The following is a 14,362-nucleotide window of genomic DNA, read 5'->3' as shown; positions in this document are numbered from 1 at the left end:
GAAGTACGATTTTTAAAAAAATAGCGCGGCTCACTCTCTGCATTAACACCAATTTTTGTAACAAATTAGCATAATTACAGATGTAAACAAAAGTCAATATTTTAACTTACTAAAATGGTGGAAAGAAGTTCGTGGGTTCGGGGGTTAATACCATGCAAACGGTAAATTTGCCCCAAGTTTGACTATCAGATTCGTTGTCAGCGACCTCAATTACCTATAAAAAAACAAATTAGAGTGGTCGGTGTTCTGTAGTAGCGTATCTGGATATTTACCAAAACTCCATTTATCAACTTCAAAATATCGTCTCAATAGTGTAGAAGCGCCAGTTCTTTTGTTTGTTTTTTTACACATTTATTAAATTAAAATAAATTTAAGAAACTTGTATACACAAAATCGAATTATCTGCCCCTGACATACGCTTATCTGCCCCTTATCTGCACTCTCCAAATATGCTAACTGAAAACCAAAAAAAGTGTACATTGCACTAGTGCAACAAGTGCCGAATTATTTTTGTTCATATTTTTTCTATGTTAAGAAAAAAAAACGTAATCAAGGAAGAAATTCAGTAAAAAAAACTTATTTAACAATTACATTTACAATTATTTTTACGATTGAATTTTAAGTTAGTTCGAGTTTTACAAATATGCTAACTAACTGCAAACCAAAAAAAAGTGTACTCTCTGCATTAGCACCAATTTTTGTAACAAATTAGCATAATTACAGATGTAAACAAAAGTCAATATTTTAACTTACTAAAATGTTTGGCAATGGCAACAAGAATTTGTAATTTATGTCCTTTCTTTGGAAATTCTAAATATCATATGAAGATTTTAGTGTCTTTTAGGAGTAACACAAATGGGAGAGAGAGTTTGCTAAGACTTGACCGGTTGGAAAGGGCACACACAATGCCGGGCCCCATACTGTGTTAGCCTGCTAGTGTTATATAGCGCCAGGACTCCTAGGTTGGGAACGATCGTAATTAGTTAGTTCCCCGCTGCAACAAAAACCCAGTAGCCGTCTTTAAGTGATCGTCTAGTTGTTTAATTTCTGGTTGTTATGGTAACAGTTAAGACGACAGTTATTTCCCCCTTGACTGTGCATTTTCTCTCTGTAGCTGTCATTGCTTGTCATAACAGCGATCTCGACTCAAAAGAAATTAACATGCATACAAAGGTCCGACGTAACTCAGCATAACAAATCAAGATGTAAGACACACTGGCTTTTTATATAAAAATATATTTTGTTTTCAAATTATTTTCTCGTTTACACAGAGATTGTCAATAGTTCAAACTTTAACAGTGTGGCTTACTGTTCATTTCAGTGATGGAGAGGGGTGTGTGGAAACGTTATACTCTCGACAGTCGCACGTTTCCTATCGGCGTCTCTTTCTTCTTCTTCTCTTTTCTCTCCTCCTTTTTCTTCTTCTTCTTCACCTCTTATATTAGCATGATTTTTCCCATCCACGCGATCTGTCAATCATATTGCTCGATACCGGTGCGCGTGTTTCTTGGTCACGTTTTGACAATTTTTCGCTGCCTCCTGACCTCGAACCATCGTCCGATTTCTCTTCAGCTGACCGACACGTGAATTTATCACTCATGCTAAATTCTATACATTCCAGAGTTACGAGGAATGTCACGTTTCCTTGTTTTGTAAACAAAAAAATCGTCGTCCGATTTCTCTGTTTACGACGTAAACTTTTTCGTTTCGACTGGTGGACAATCGATTATTCAATGCCCACTCTTTTAAATCTTTTATTAAAGAAGTTTTTTCTTTTCAGTTATGTATCGGATGGTTCCAGCCATCCATTACATAACACTAGAGGTCAGACCTAATTTTTAATTATTGTTAACGAATTAAATGTCTAAACCCCATTTTGTTTATGCTATTTCTCTAAACATTATATTTCTATTTTCTATTCGTACTAGCATGGATACCTGGCGTTGTGGACATGTAATTCGGTTTGGACATACCCGCCATACTAAGGATATTGAGAAACCCTTCAGGAAAGAACAGAAGAATTTTTGGCAGCCTGTGCACTGGAGCCCCCATAAAACAAATTAAATGAATCAAAACAACGTGCCATTTCCATTCAGTTTGATGACAAAGCTTGCTGCATGTCTGAATACCCTATATGTAAAATTTCAAATATTTAGACCAAAAATTGGCTTACTAGTTTGCTAGAGACCGCGAAGATCCAACCTTTTCAACTTTGACCCGTTAGAAGCCAAATTTTCGGCCCAAAACCAATTAAAACTCTTGCCCTATGTTTGAATACTCTTTATGTAAAATTTAAAATATTTAGACAAAAAATTGGCTAAGTAATTTGGTAGAGATCGCAGAGGTCAAATTTTTTTTTTAGCTTTGATCCCTTACCCTTTTGTATTTTGGGCTCAAATCGAATTAAAAAGTTTGATCCATGTCCAAGTAACCTACATCTAAAATTTCAAGCGTTTAGACCCAAAATTGGCGGAGGAGTTTGGTAGAGTTTTTAAAGGTCAAATCGTTGAACTTTGACCCCTTGACAGCCAAATTTCTGGCTAAAAACCTATTAAAAAGATTTTTCCAAATCTCAATACCCCTTATGTCAAATCTCGAATCTGTAGACTGAAAATTGACAGAGTAGTTTGGTAGGGAAATGTACACACACACAAACACAATATCACTGCTACCAGTATATTTCTCCTTCTGTGGAATTTCTACGAGTCCTATTCGGCTGATATAAGGGATGTCCTTATCACGAGTGCCTGGGAGCTGCATTATGCTACGGATCCAGTGTCGCTTTTTTTATATTAAAAGCCAAACAAGCGCCCATCGACCAAAAATACTGCGAAAATAGCGTGTAAGAGTCGCCCAAATTAAAACTATACTCGACTTATTATTTAATCCACTTTGAAAAATTTCCCCCACTCGTTATGTGTGCCTAAATCAAAACGTGTATTCCATGAACAAAGCTTATTTCTAAGAACTGCACGCCTGTGAAACTCTGTTTCGTCTGCCTGCTTCCCACCTGACTACAACTCCACACTAACGTAATGTACGTACTTGCAATAATCCTTATCCCTGAGTGGCTTCCGGGCCTTGATAAGTGGTGACCACTGTGTAAAAAAAAAAGAAAAAAAAAGAATTTGTTTTATAAATTGTAGATATTATAAACTAGGTAGCATATAAAAGGTTCTAAGAAGCAGTAACCCCCCCCCTCCATGCACAAAAAATGCACACAAGTCAGTCAATCGAAATGGAATGATGACTATTCTTTAAAAATACAGTTAAAAAATAAAAAATACACTAAGAAATAAATGAATAAAACTTATTTAAAAAATATATGAAAAAAATAAAAAAAAACACTAAGAAATAAATGAATAAAACTTATTTAAAAAATATATGAAAAAAAAAAAAAAACACTAAGAAATAAATGAATAAAACTTATTTAAAAAATATATGAAAAAAATAAAAAAAACACTAAGAAATAAATGAATAAAACTTATTTAAAAAATATATGAAAAAAAAAAAAAAAACACTAAGAAATAAATGAATAAAACTTATTTAAAAAATATATGAAAAAATAAATAACACTAAGAAATAAATGAATAAACTATTATTAAAATACATTAAAAAATAAGACTAAAAAATAAATGAATAAAGCTTATTTAAAAATACATTTAAAAAGTAAATAACACTAAGAAATATATCAATAAAATTATTATTTTAAAATAAATAACACTAAGAAAGAAATTAATAAAACTTCTTTAAGAATACATTTTAAAAAATAACACTTAGAAAGAAATTAAAACTTTTTAAAAAAATAACACTTAGAAAGAAATTAAAACTTTTTGAAAAAATACATTTAAAAAAATAACACTTAGAAAGAAATTAAAACTTTCTTAAAAAATACATTTAAAAAATAATGCTAAGAAATAAATGAATAAAACTTATTTAAAAAATACATTTAAAAATAAATAACACTATTTGCACGGGTACTGCTAGCTCCGCCCCCCCCCTTGATTTTGGAGAACACCGACAGGAAGCAAAATGAAACCCAAACGAAAAAATCGTTATTCTTGTGATATTTGTAGCAAGTCATTTGTTGTAAAAGACAATTTAAAACAACATTTGCCAACACACGGAGAGAAACCATATTCTTGTGAAGCGTGTGGGTCGTCATTCAAAACCAAATACAACTTAAAAGCACACGTTAGAGCTCACACCGGTGAGAATCCTTACGCGTGCGACAATTGCGATGCGGCGTTTGCGACCTCGTCTCGTCTGAGCAGACATAAGAAATCCCACACGACAGAAAAGCCGCACCGTTGTGAAGCATGCGGCTCTTGCTTTAAACACAAACCGGACTTGAAAGTGCACCTAAGGGCTCACACTGGAGAGAAACCATACTCCTGCGACATCTGCAGCATGACGTTTGCACTAAACACCGATTTAAAACTACACATGATGAAACACGGACGGAAGCCATACTCCTGCGACATATGCGATAAGTCATTTGTGTACAAATCTGTTAAAAAGCAGCATATGTTGGGCCACACTGGAGAAAAACCGCATTCTTGTGTTGTCTGTAGTTCCCGGTTTAAAACGAAGCCCGAGTTAAAAACACACTTGCGACTGCACTCTGGCGAGCAACCTTATTCTTGTAACGTTTGTAGCAAAGCCTTTCGGAGTATGACTTGTTTGAAATCGCATATGCTGACTCACGGCGGAGAGAAGGTTTACTCTTGCCAAATTTGCAGCAAGTCTTTCGCAAGAAAATACGATTTAAAAAAACATGTCCGAACCCACTCAGGGGAGAGGCCTTATTGCTGTCAGGCGTGCGGATCTTCGTTTTCAACGTCGTCCGCTTTATCCAAGCACGTCACATTGCATTCTCAGAAGCCGAAAAGCTCCTTAAAAGTGTACTTGCTGGGAGGCTCTAAAGTGCAGTTGATTTTCTGGCATTTAGAAGAAAACAAAAGAAATAACGAAGCTATTAAAACGGAGGCTTCCAATTAGCAAAACAACTTCTGAACTGATCAACTGCATCTGAACCCACACCTAAAGGGAACATCTATTCTTAAAAGAGCCCTGAAAAATACATACATACATACATATATATATATATATATATATGTTTTGAGAAAAATAGAAAAACCGAATTAAATTATTAAAATAATCAACGTTTCGTCCTTATTTCAGAGGACATCTTCAGGATATTGAAGTAAAAATGCAAGAAAAGAAAAAGTCATAGATCGTACGAAAAAGAGAAACGTTTTTGAATCCTTTGAATCATGACTTTTTCTTTTTTTGCATTTTTACTTCAATTATCCTGAAGATGTCCTCTGAAATAGGGACGAAACGTTGATTATTTTAATAATTTCATTCGGTTTTTCTATTTTTCTCAAAACATAACCTCAACCACCGCTGGTATTTTTACATTCCTTATATATATATATATATATATATATATATATATATATAATATTTATTATGACACTATGTATACATATTTCAAGGTCGTACCATTGGTTTCGATACACCGAAAACAGTAATAATATACTGTGGAAAATCGGTATAATCTCTTCGGCGACAAAGAAAAAACTGGAACTAATGTAAAATGAACAAACATAGAAGAAACGCTAGACGAGCGTTTAAGACTCAGAATTTCATATTTAAAAAAAATATCGTTTTAAAACCGACGCTAATGGATAATGATTATGGAAGAAAGAAAGGAAGAAAGTGTGTGTTTGTGTGTGTGTGTAGAGATGCTATATATATATATATATATATATGATGAAAATAATGGAAATAGTATTCCGACAAAATAGAGAAAATAAAAAAGGAACAAACCGTATTATGTGTTCACCAACGTTTCGTCTTTATTTCGAGACTTCCTCTGGATGAATGAAATTAGAAAAAAAAAAAAAAAATATACCAGTACAAAATATTTGAAAATGTTTCACGTGCACAGTGTGACGCAGTTCTATTTCAGAGAAACGGAAAATTGATGCTGGAAATTCAAAAAGGAGGGGGGGGGGCTGGCACTGTTAAAGAGAAGGAAATTTTAGTGACGTCATATAGTCGTTAATTTAATTTTAAAACTATGAACGCAAGTTTATATTCTTATTGGGAAAAAGATATATCTGTTGAAATTCAAATATAAGTTTGTAACAGAAATGAAATGAGTGTTTTTTATGTAATTTATTGATTGAGATTATGTGTTAATTATTACAGGGGGTGTAAATTTCCTTCTCTTTAACAGCGCCAGCCCCCCCCCCTCCTTTTTGAATTTCCAACATTAATTTTCCGTTTCTCGGAAATAGAACTGCGTCACACTGTGCACGTGAAACATTTTCAAATATTTTGTACTGGTATATTTTTTGGGTTTTTTTTAAATCTCATTCATCCAGAGGAAGTCTCGAAATAAAGACGAAACGTTGGTGAACACATAATACGGTTTGTTCCTTTTTATTTTCTCTCTCTCTCTCTCTATATATATATATATATACTACACCAAAATTGAAGAAAATGCCCCCGCTATCCAGTCAACATTATGGAGGAAAAGATAACATGCGAGTAAAAAAATATATTTCTCATATGTAACTAGCCTGGGTGCCCATATATGGCAATGAAGTATTAGTTCTTAGGAAGGGCACCTCTTTATTTCTGAGAACTTTGGAGTAACATAAAATAATGTATATGTGTGACTTCCTCCACATGAAATTTTTGTGGCAAAAGTTGCGCAATCTCCAACCAACTTGACAGACTATGGATACCCACTGTCAGGATGCCTGCGCGGGAAATTTTTGTGGCAAGAGTTGCGCAATCTCCAACCACACCTCTCCTGAGTCAACATTGTTGAATACCAGTGGCAAGTGGAGGTTCAGGACGACTGGAAACAATGCCGAGACAAGCGGAAAGAGCTACTCTTTTATTTGGTGTTTTCTGGTTGCACTAAAAGTGTCGAAATCCACAAAATTAAACTAAAAGATTATGGATAATGTACATCTATAATATAAAGCTGATGTCTTCAAGTCCAACATAAACAAATTCCTGATGAACCGCCCCCTTAAGTAAGACACTTTATCAAATCTCCATTACTAACGTACTGTACGCGCAATGACCCTTATCCCCGAGTGGCTTCCGGGCCTTGATAAGTGGTGACTTCCATGTAACAAAAAAAATTGTATGAAGATAGCAGTTTCAATCCTGTACACGCAATGACCCTTATCCCTGGGCCCTGTCGGTGGGGCATTAGAATACACCGACTGCCCTGCAGAGGGTAAAAGTCCCTCAATGGGGGTCCTGGATATGACCTTAAACTATTTCCAGTTGTAAGGCCCCAGCTTGTGGGCTTTGGGGAGTGTGGAGCCACCCTTTAATTACCATTGCTCCCAGGTCCAATCTGACTCGGAATGGTAGTACCTGTTAGGGTCCCAACTATGGGTTAAACAGAAACCGACGTGAAAACAACAAATATATTCTATTGAAAAAATTTTTCTTCAAAATCTTTGGATTCAGCATTAAATAACCCGAAAAGGGTTGATATGCCGTAAAACAAAAACAACCAACCAACCTTATCCCCAAGTGGCTTCTGGGCCTTGATAAGTGGTGCCTTCAATGTAAAAAAAAAAAATTGTATGGAGATAGCAGTTTCAATCCTACCCAAAGCAGGCCAGAGGATTGGTTGGCCAACAACAACTATGGAAGGCAGTAATTAGTCGGGATACAGTTAACCACTTGAAGTAGGCCGTAGGATGAGTTTGCCAAAACATGGCGAAAGAACAATAACTATGAAGATGGAAATAATAAACATATATATCTATGATATAAAGCTGATGTCTTCAAGTCCAACATAAACAAATTCCTGATGAACCGCCCCCTTAAGTAAGACATTTTATCAAATCTCCAATATTAATTTACTGTACACGCAATGACCCTTATCCCTGGGCCCTGTCGGTGGGGCATTAGAATATGCCGACTGCCCCCCCCCCACCCTGCAGAGGGTAAAAGTCCCTCAATGGGGGTCCTGGATATGACCTTAAACTATATCCAGTGCTGAGGCCCCAGCTTGTGGGCTTTGGGGAGTGTGGAGCCACCCTTTAATTACCATTGCTCCCAGGTCCATAAAACAATAACTATAAAGAGCACAAAGTGTCGAAATCCACAAAATTAAACTAAAAAATTATGGATAATATAATATAAACCCAACTCTTGCAACACTATACATGAAATAAAGTAATGTTTAAATCATAAACTGTTTTAGCATCTTTTCGAAATTGATACATAAAAAACATTAACCCAGTTAGGGATTAGGCAACCATTACTTCAACATGAATTTCTCTCTTAGCATTCCAGTGACTTTAATTTCCCCCTTCATAAGAAGAGATTTTGCAATTACTGCCATGAGGACATTAAGGACCAGAATATCAACTCCATGTGATTTTTGGAATATGACATCTTATGTCAATGCATTACATCATGAATATAGAGGTCCAGATTGGGGATCATATATAACGGAACTAACGATGGTGATGAGAGAAGACGTTTATACATATTACAGTTCTGACATTGCGAGCCTATCTTTGTTTTATCGTTATTTCCATGGCAGGTGCTCGTCTGCACTCCAATCTCTGGTCCTCCCTCTCCAATCTTTCATGAAAAGCACCCGTCTAGCTGTATCCACTGTCAAAAATTTTCCCCACTCTTTATCTGTGCCTAAATCAAAACGTAGATTCCATGAACAAATCTTCTTTCTTAGAACTGCACGCCTGTGGAACTCTGTTCCGTCTGCCTGCTTCCCACCTGACTACAACCTGAATGTCTTCAAGCCCAACATAAACAAATTCCTGATGAACCGCCCCCTTAAGTAAGACACTTTATCAAATCTCCAATACTAACGTACTGTACACGCAATGACCCTTATTCCCGAGTGGCTTCCAGGCCTTGATAAGTGGTGACTTCCATGTAAAAAAAAAAAATGTATGAAGATAGCAGTTTCAATCCTACCCAAAGCAGGCCAGAGGATTGGTTGGCCAACAAAAACTATGGAAGGCAGTAATTAGTGGGGATACAGTTAACCACTTGAAGAAGGCCGGAGGATGAGTTTGCCAAAACATGGCGAAAGAACAATAACTATGAAGATGGAAATAATAAATATATATATCTATAATATAAAGCTGAACGGTGGTTCATTAAAATTGTAGGGTGTGCGTTTGCGCCTGGTCCACAAAGTATGGAAATAAAAAATTTAAAAAAAAACGTTTACAAGTGTTTTTGATATAGATGTACATAAGAATACTTTGTGTGTGTGTCTGGTCACGAATAGGCTCCTATATGGTTGACTATTTTAAAAACTGATTACATATAATGATAGAAGATGTATCGAGACACAGGAATGGGTATGTTTGATCTGGCAGAACGGTGGTTCATTAAAATTGTGGGGTCTGCGTTCATGCCTGGTCCACAAAGTATTGAAATAAAAAAATTAAAAATAAAAAAAAAGTTAACAAGTGTTTTTGATATAGATGTACATAATAATACTTTGATTAGTATGTTTTAACTTAAATAGGGATGGTATAAAATTGTGGGGTCTGCGTTTGCGCCTAGCCTCCATAGAATGGAAATAGGCACAAACTTTAATAAAGACTTTTCATATCTATCTGCGTAAGTGTACTTCGATAATTATGTTTCAGTTTGAAGAAATATGGTATAATAAAATTATGGGGTGTTCCTTCGCACCTGACCTCCATAGAATGGAAATTTGTCACAAAGTTTAACAAGGTTTTTTAATATAGATCCACAGAATATTGTGATAAGTGTTTCAGTGCAAACAGGTATGGTATAATAAATTATGGGGTTTATCTATGTTATTTTTACTTTCATCATATTTTGCTTTGGTTTTGATACCCCCAAATTCGAAGCTATCTCTTTACAACCCTTCCTTTTCATAACCTATCATACTTTCATAAATCAGAGTCTATTTTCTGTAGGTTGTTTTTGAACCCAGTCAACGACGGGTACTTTTGCTAGTAAGTAATATAAAAAAGATCTAACTACCCTGGGTGCCCATATATGGTGATAAAGTATTAGTCCTTAGTTTGAGCACCAGACCAGATAAATTTTTGTCCTGGAATCCAGTAAGACCATGAGACCAAAATATATATATATACATATATTTATATACATATCTATATCTATATATATATATATATATATATACATACATATATATATAGCCAGTAGAGTTTAGTTTCCTAGAAGTACATCCAATGAAACAACATGTATCTACCAAAATAGTGCTCTATGAGTGAACAGAGCAGGTATATTAATTTTATTTATACAAACATTAATGGCTACATATGTGCGTACATGTTTTTGTAATCACCCACGTTGGGGGATTACGTCTTCAGACCAAGAATTAATGCGGGTAATGGTCTACCGCTTTCGACGGTAATTCATTATACATATATATATATACATTTATATACATATATATATACATATATATATATAAATATATACACACGCCATAGTTACGTTGACGCACCGGTTCCCGTCAGATCACTGAAGTTGAGCAACGTTGAGCCTGGTCATTACTAAAGTGGGTGACCAATTTGGGAAGACCAGGTGCTGTATGGAGGAGGACGTCGACACCTCCCTGCACAAAGTTGCAAAAATTAAATGTCATCATCTCCCTAACGGGGATATACATGCGACTGGGGAACGCTTGTGAATTTCATACTCCCATGAAACTTACTCCTTTAGAGGAAGCCGGTTTTACTCTGAATAGGATTGGTACTGCGCGCACACACACACACACACACACACACACACACACACACACACTAAGGATGCCTTCACAGTCAACATTGTTGAATAACAGTGGTAAGTAGAGGTTCAGTACGACTGGGAACGATTCCAAGAATTACCAAATATAATGTTTGAGAGAGAAAGAACTTTAATAGCACATCACAGAAGCCGAAAAGTTCCTTTAAAGTGCACTTGCTGGAAGGCTCTAAAGTGCAGTTGATTTTTTGGCGTTTGGTCGAAAAAAAAAATGACGAAGCTATTAAATGGAGGCTTCCAATTAGCAAAACAACAAACTTCTGAATTGATCACCTGCATCCGAACCCTCACCTAAAGGGAACAGTGTTTATTCTTAAAAGAGCCCTGATCCCCAACTGATGTCTATCAGATTTTGATCAAGACCTCTTAAGTTTGTATGGATGGCCAGAAGTGTAATAAAGTACTGGTTTGCATGTACAAACTTTGTGAAGAATATATATATATATATATATATATATATATATATATATATTATTATCAATGTAGTAAATGCGACAGCTGGAATACCTTGACCAAATCCTTTTTTAATCCTTTCTTAAAAATTATTTTTAATCGTTTTTATTATTATTATTATTATTTATTTTTAATTCTTTTCCTTTAACAAATTTTTTTTAATCCTTTCTTCAAAATTGTTTTTAATCGTTTTTTTATTATTTTTTTATCCTTTTCCTTTAAAAAAATTTTTTTAATCGTTTTTTTTTATTAGTTTTTTTTAATCCTTTTCCTTTAAAAATTATTTTTGAATTCTTTCTTCAAAATTGTTTTTAATCGTTTTTTTTTAATTTTTTTTTAATCCTTTTCCTTTAAAAAAAATTTTTTTAATCCTTTCTTCAAAATTGTTTTTAATCGTTTCTTTTTTTTTCTTTTTTTTAATCCTTTTCCTTAAAAAAAAATTTTTTTTAATCCTTTTCCTTTAAAAATTTTTTTTATCCTTTCTTCTTTGAAAATTATTTTTTTAATCCTTTTCCTTTAAAAATTTTTTTTATCCTTTCTTCTTTGAAAATTATTTTTTTAATCCTTTTCCTTTAAAAATTTTTTTTTTTTTAATATCCTTTCTTCTTTGAAAATTTGTTTCAGGGATGGAGCTGTTTATATGGCACCAAATAATACCGTTGTAAAGTAACTGAAAATATTGGTATGTTTGTCGAAAGTTTGTATCTTTTAAATTTACTGACCAGAGAAATCTCATCCACGAGGGCGCTCAATAAGTAATGCCCTTGATCCTCTTCTCATAGCAGTAGAGCAACGGAACTTGGCACAATTATTAGTCTTTCTCTGCATAGGAATCGAAAAGTGTTTGCAAATTGATTTTATTTTGAGATTTGAACAATGACTAAGCCGAAAACGAGAAGATACACAAGATGGTCATTTCAAAACTAAAGCCGCCAATTTTTTTTTTTTACCTAAAAAAAAAAAAAAAAAAATTGGTGAAGATAAAAAACATTTTAATTAATGAAAATCAAATTTTTGTCCTTCAGAATTTATTTTTCTGCAGATTCAAGGTCTCTGTCCAAGTGCTCTATATGGCTGCTGCTGTGAGGGTCATGAATTAACAATGTTTTGACATCGTTCAAATGCCTCCGCTCGATTTGTTTACACAAAGAGCGTCACTTAATATGTTAATGGCAGTTTGTTTATCACTTCCCAGTATGCTCAACCCAAGATAGGGAGCATTATGGAGTACTGTTTCGCTGTATCAAAGCTCATCAGTGCAACTAGACAGGTAGCTGCCTCAAGCCAGGATCGAAACCCGACTGCCTAATGACAATCAAGGCTTTTATCCATTGCGCTATACTGTCTTCTGTTATTGTTGGTGTCTCACCAGGTTTTAGCCAAGTAAGCCTCTGGCCAGCTTTGGGTAGGATTGAAACCGCTATCTTCAGACAATTCTCACCTGGAACCGTAGAGATTCAACGTCTCTATCCACTGTGCCACGGGCCCTGAAGGGCGATCAAGGTTGTATTATGTGATCTTATAAACCCATGTTTATTCATTATCTGATCCTACCCAAAGCTTGCCAGAGACTTACTTGGCCAAAAACGTGGTGAGACGACAACTATGGAAGGCAGTGGTTGCGTTATTTAGAAAGCCATTCTTAATACTGAGAGGAGAGGGAATTTTTTAACTCATCTGTATTTTCACCTAACAATTTATTAATTCTTAATATAGAGAGGGAGGATAGTATTTTGCTATTATGGAATAGGGACCGTGCCGAAATACAAATGTTATTATTTAGAAAGCCGTTCTTAATATTGGGAGGGTGATCATTTTTAATTCTTCTGTACTTTCACGTAACAATTTAATAATTCTTAATATAAGGCAATTTAATAATCCTTAATATAAGGAGGGGGGTAGTATTTTACTATTATGGAATAGGGACTGTTCTGAAATAAAAAAAGTTATTTAGAAAGCCATTCTTAATATTGAGAATATTGGTCTTATAAATCTACGTTTGTTTATTAGTATTTTACTGTTATGGAATAGGGACCGTTCTGAAATAAAAAAAGTTATTTAGAAAACCATTCTTAATATTGAGAATATTGGTCTTATACATCTACGTTTATTTATTAGTATTTTACTATTATGGAATAGGGACCGTTCTGAAATAAAAACAGTTTTTTAGAAAGCCATTCTTAATATTGAGAATATTGGTCTTATAAATCTACGTTTATTTATTATAGCAATGCACATAAAAAAAATTTAATTGGCTTAAAATATTCCAATATTGGTATATATAGAAAGAGCTTGATGAGCTAAGAAAGAATCTTTTTAAATTTTTAAAATCCAATTAAAATCAAGGAAGTTATGACTATTTTTTATATTTTTATCAAAAGAACTGTAGTAGTCAATAACAACAACAAAAATAATAATAATAATAGCAGCAACACTTACCAAGGGTCCAGCTTATGCACAAGACAGACACCAGATTGAGCTGGACTGAGGGCTTGTATTTATGTACAAGCATATCCAATCAGGTGATTCAGCCAATCATAATCCAAAGAATAGACTGGCCCATGTGTGCACAATGGAATCTCCCATTGTGCCATAAATAGTTCTCCTCTTTCATGAGAGGTAACTTTAGTCTTTGCCAAGTTATCCGCAACTTGAACGCTGACCGAAAGTCCACTACACAATCCAATAAAAAAATAAAAAATAACGAAATAATAAAAAAAAAAAAACTCCAATTTTTTCTTGGTCAACTGACACGACAAATAAGTATTAAATAAGTTTTTTTTTTATTATTATTTCGCTATCATTTATTTGGGGAAAGACAACAAAGTACCCCGGTAGTTGTTGCCCCCTGATAATAACCCCCTAACTCTAACCCTAACCCGACTAGCCCCCTACACCAAAGTGGCAAAAGTAGTGCAACAAATGTGACAAAACGCCCTACTTAAATGTTTTTGTACTTGTGCATCTATCTAACCGTACTGAAATAATGTCATTATTTAGAAACCTATTCTTAACATGGGGAGAGGAGGGTGTTTTTTTTTTTATTACATTTTCACCCCAAACAAGGCACATTGCC

This window comes from Euprymna scolopes, chromosome 46 (assembly GCF_053919585.1).
Source record: "Euprymna scolopes isolate OS-2025 chromosome 46, ASM5391958v1, whole genome shotgun sequence".
Lineage (NCBI taxonomy): Eukaryota > Metazoa > Mollusca > Cephalopoda > Sepiida > Sepiolidae > Euprymna > Euprymna scolopes.
Note: the sequence above shows the minus strand (reverse complement) of the source record.